A 5,000-nucleotide genomic window follows, 5' to 3' on the forward strand; every position below is an offset into this window, starting at 1 on the left:
GCACGGGGCCTGGGGGAGCGAGCGTGCCAACCTTAAGGGTGAGGCGCTCCTCCAGACGGCAACGAGCATCGGGTTGGAGGTGCTCAACCGCGGAACGGAGCCGACTTTCCTGGGAAACGGTGTGGCCCGGCCCAGCAGGGTGGACGTCGCCTTCGCGAGTCCATCGCTCTGCCGACCGGATGGAGTAGCGGAGGTCATCAGCTCCTGGAGGACGCTAGACCGCTACTCTTATAGCGACCACCGCTATATCCGGTTTGCGGTCGGGCAACAGCCTCGTGCTGGCCAGCGGCCCGGACGGGGCATCCTGCGGCTGGAAGGCGTCGGAGTACGGGAGGCGGGTGTTCGCTGGCGAACTCGCCAGTTTTGCCCCCGTACTTTCGAAATGGCACTCGAGGCGACCCGTTTTGCCGATCGGGTGACCGATGCGGCAAGCCTGGGGATGGTGCTCGCAGAGGCCTGCGATGCCACCATGGCAAGGATCGGCCATTCTCAGCAGAGAAAGAGCGCGAATGTGTACTGGTGGACTCCGGCCATTGAGGAGCTGACCGAGCGCTGCCGGTTGGCCCGGGAAAGGCAGAGCACGGCCTTGGACGAGACAACTGTCGAGTTGGCATCGCAGGAGCACCAGGAGGCGCGTGCTGCCTTAAGGACGGCAATTAAGGCCAGCAAGCAGCGCCAGTTCGATGAGTGGCTGCAGGCCCTAGCCGCGGACGAGACGGGACAGTGGTTCCGGCAGGTCCTTCTGCGGTTTCGGGGCAGCTGGACGGCGCGTGAACGCGATCCAGCGGTGTTGCAGCGGATCGTCGAGGAGCTGTTTCCGGAGCATCCCCCGGTCGAGTGGCCGGACGTCGCGCCTTCGGAAGGGGACACTCCGGTCCGTCCGATCAGCTGCGCGGAGCTCCAGGCGATAGCGAGCGAGCTGCATCCGCGGAAAGCGCCTGGCCTGGATGGAGTGCCAAATGCTGCGGTGACGGTTGCCATCCGCAAGCATCCAGAGTCCTTCGTCGGGGTCTTCCAGAGCTGCCTGGACACGGGCGTCATTCCACGCGAGTGGAAGAGGCAAAAGCTGGTGCTGTTGCCTAAACCAGGTAAGCCACCGGGCGAAGCGTCGTCTTGTCGCCCGATCTGCCTGATAGACAACCCAGCGAAGGTGTTCGAGCGGACGGCACTCGACAGGCTTAATGAGCACCTCGAGGATCCGGAGTCGCCTCAGCTAGCGGAGAACCAGTTCGGATTCCGGAGACAGCGAAGCACCCTGCAGGCGATCCAGCTGGTGGTGGAGGCAGGCGAGCGCGCGATGTCCTTCGGCAGGACGAACCAGCGGGACAGGCGCTGCCTGCTGGTCGTGGCGTTGGATGTTAAGAACGCCTTCAACACTGCCAGCTGGCAGGCGATAGCGATGGCCCTGCGCGAGAAAGGGGTCCCAGCGCAGCTGCAACTCCTTCTCCGCGACTACTTTACCGACAGGGAGCTGGTGTACGACACCCATGACGGCCCGGTGTCACGTCGGGTAACGGCAGGCGTTCCACAGGGGTCAATCCTTGGCCCGACTCTGTGGAACGTCATGTACGACGGCGTTCTGCGAATCCAGCTCCCTGAAGGGGCCACCATCGTCGGTTTTGCTGACGACATCGCCATCCTGGCCGAGGGCCGCACACCGGAGGAGTCGGCGACGGTTGCCGAGACAGCGATTGAGGCGGTGATGGGGTGGCTTGAGGCACGTCATCTCAGTCTCGCCCCCCACAAGACCGAGGCGGTACTCATTTCGAGTCTGAGACGAGGACGACTGGAGGTTCCGGTACGCGTCGGTGAAGTGACCTGCACCACTGGGAGATCGATGCGCTATCTGGGGGTCCAGCTTCATGAGAAGCTATCGTGGAAACCGCACGTGGAAGCGGCCGCGGACAAGGCCCTCCGTGCGGTGGCGGTTGTCACCTCGGTGATGCGAAACCACAGCGGCCCGCAGGTGGCCAAGCGGCGATTGCTGGCAGGAGTTGCGGAGTCTGTCATTCGGTACGCCTCGCCCATCTGGGCTAAGGCGACCGATATGCAGTGGTGCCGCAGACGACTGGCCCAGGTGCAGAAGCCGCTGGCACGCGGGGTGTCGAGCTCGTTTCGCTCGGTGTCCTATGAGGTGTCGGTGGTGATGGCCGGTCTTGTACCCTACCGTCTAATTATCCAAGAGGACGCAAGGTGCCACAGCAGGCTGTCGGCTGAACCTGGCATCAGCAGGAAGGAGGCTCGAGCAATGGAGCGAGCGGCCACGATGATAGAGTGGCAGAACGCGTGGGACCGTGCGGCGGCAACACCATCGGCCAGCCGCTATCAGACGTGGGCACACAGCCTGATTCCCGACCTGCACCGGTGGACGGGACGTAAGCACGGGAAGGTGGACTTCCACCTTTCGCAGGTGCTCTCCGGACATGGATTTTTCCGGGAGTACCTGCATGTCTGCGGCTTCGCTTCGTCTCCGGAGTGTCCACGGTGCGTGGGGTCGGTCGAGTCGGTGGCCCACGTCTTGTTCGAGTGCCCCGTGTTCGAGGAGATCCGACGTGAGCTGCTGGGCTGGGGGACATCCGAATCGGTCCAGCTCAGCAACATGGCCGAGAAGCTGCTGGAGAGTGCGGAGTGGTGGGACCGCATTCAAAGGGCAGCGAAAAACATCACCACCGTGCTGCAACAGCTGTGGCGCGATGAGGAGGCTCTCGCCAGCGGTCGAGCGGAAGCGGCTTTCGCCGAGGACGAGGAAGTGGTCCTCGAAAGTGTGGCCGCACTCTTCGGCGAGGAAGTGGAAGACGTCTTCGTAGAAGACATCACGAGACGGGTAAATGAAACGCGAGCAGCGCGTCAACGGTCTGCCCGCAACAGACGGCTTCGCGGCAGGGCGGAGGATCGGGCGCGTGTGCGACTGGCTGCGGACGTCGCAGCAGCACTGGCCGCTCGGGATGACGAGGTACTGCGGGCGGCAGTAGAGGCGGAGCGAGCAGGCCTAGCTCCTCCTCCAATTCCCCGAAGAAGCAGGGGAGAACCACCTTCCCCTGAGACGATCAGAGTTCGCCATGAGAGGCGACTGTTTATGCAGCGAATGTGGAGAGCGCGGGTCCAACGGGAGGGCCCTTCGACAACGCGCCGTCGTCGGACCGCGCCTACGGAGGCGGATCTAATCCGGTCTCGGCGGAATAGACGAGAGAATGAAAGAAGACGTCGAGCTGCAGGTCGGCGATGGACAGCTGCGGAGGAGGCTTCCGCCAGCGAGGCGGAATGGTCCGATCGCTAGATTGCGAGCTAGCTTGAGAGCCTAAAGTGTTAAAATACGAGCGAGTCATGCGGACTCAGTTAGCGTACGCTTTCAATATGCGGGTAAAGGAAAGAGCAATTTAATAAAGAGATTGGGTAGGGACATCCGAAAGGGTTCATAATGACGCACGACAAATCCCTGGCGGGCGACGTCGTTCGTCAAGAGCGTGGGTTTACGCTATTGTTTTTAGAACATAATGTTTATGAACAATAAAACCTGCAATTGTTTAAAAAAAAAAAAAAACGAAGTGGAGCTTGCGGCTTAATTTGACTCAACACGGGAAAATTTACCAGGTCCGAACTTATCGAGGTAAGACAGATTGAGAGCTCTTTCTCAAATTTAAGGGTAGTGGTGCATGGCCGTTCTTAGTTCGTGGAATGATTTGTCTGGTTAATTCCGATAACGAACGCGACTCAAACAAGCTAACTAGAACGCTGTCAGCAGTGCACCTCCGGGCGCACCTGACGTCAAGGCCGGCGGCCCCTTCACGGGCGGTCGTCGGCCACGTTTGCCCTGCTTAGCGGGACAACTTGTGTTTAGCAAGGTGAGAATGAGCGATAACAGGTCCGTGATGCCCTTAGATGTTCTGGGCTGCACGCGTGCTACAATGTGAGCAGCAGCGTGTTCTCGCCAATTGGCGCCCCCATTCCGAGAGGAACGGGAAATCACCCAAATGCTCATTTAGTTGGGATTGGGGACTGCAACGGTCCCCATGAACCTGGAATTTCTAGTAAGTGCTAGTCATTAGCTAGCGCTGATTACGTCCCTGCCCTTTGTACACACCGCCCGTCGCTACTACCGATGGATTATTTAGTGAGGTCTCTGGAGGCACACCTTCCGCGGTTCCTTCGTGAGCTGCAGCTGGCATGGCCGAAGTTGACCGAACTTGATGATTTAGAGGAAGTAAAAGTCGTAACAAGGTTTCCGTAGGTGAACCTGCGGAAGGATCATTACCGATCAATACATATATGTTGTTGTGTGAGTTGGTTAGAGAGATAGAGAAACACGGTATCAGCAGAACAAACTGCTATGTTACCTTTTGGGGGCCGCGCACGCCAATTAGACCCGCGAGAGAGGTGTGTCTATACCACGATATTGAGCGTGCGCGACCGTAGGCCAGTGGCCTTCGTACCTGTGCGCACACTCCCAATGGCAGCCATCGAACGCGTAAAGTGTGTGACACATGGGCGAAGGTAAAGACCCACTAGAACATATTTAAACACTGGCCTCGAGCGAGAGAGAACCTAATCAAGAGAACGAAAGTTGTGCAAGATCGCGCCGATGCCGCCCACATCGCGCGTCGATCAATGGGAAGGAAGACCAATGGTCATCCTTGTCCACCCTGGACGGCTTCGAAGGAACCGAGAGGTGCACGGTTACGCTGTCCGGGGAACTTAAGTTGTGAGAGATGCACCTAGCGCATAACGAAAACATAGGAGACAGTTGAACATACCAAAACCCTAGGCAGGGGATCACTCGGCTCATGGATCGATGAAGACCGCAGCTAAATGCGCGTCAGAATGTGAACTGCAGGACACATGAACACCGACACGTTGAACGCATATGGCGCATCGGACGTTTAAACCCGACCGATGCACACATTCTTGAGTGCCTACCAATTCTTGTTACACACTATTCCATAACTACAGGACGCCCGCGTACCAGCGGCACGCCTGGGCGAGCAGCACGCCCGGGAGTGTGT

The 5,000-nt window shown here is 59.1% G+C and overlaps 1 non-coding gene across 1 annotated transcript; it reads left to right on the forward strand.

Moving 5' to 3' along the window:
- The first annotated feature begins 4,754 nt into the window (after window positions 1–4,754).
- LOC128308957 (5.8S ribosomal RNA) lies at window positions 4,755–4,912 on the forward strand. Its single transcript, XR_008288685.1, has one exon. It is a non-coding gene; the product is annotated as a 5.8S ribosomal RNA (ribosomal RNA).
- Window positions 4,913–5,000: the final 88 nt, after the last annotated feature.

Source organism: Anopheles moucheti, assembly GCF_943734755.1.
Source record: "Anopheles moucheti chromosome X unlocalized genomic scaffold, idAnoMoucSN_F20_07 X_unloc_7, whole genome shotgun sequence".
NCBI lineage: Eukaryota > Metazoa > Arthropoda > Insecta > Diptera > Culicidae > Anopheles > Anopheles moucheti.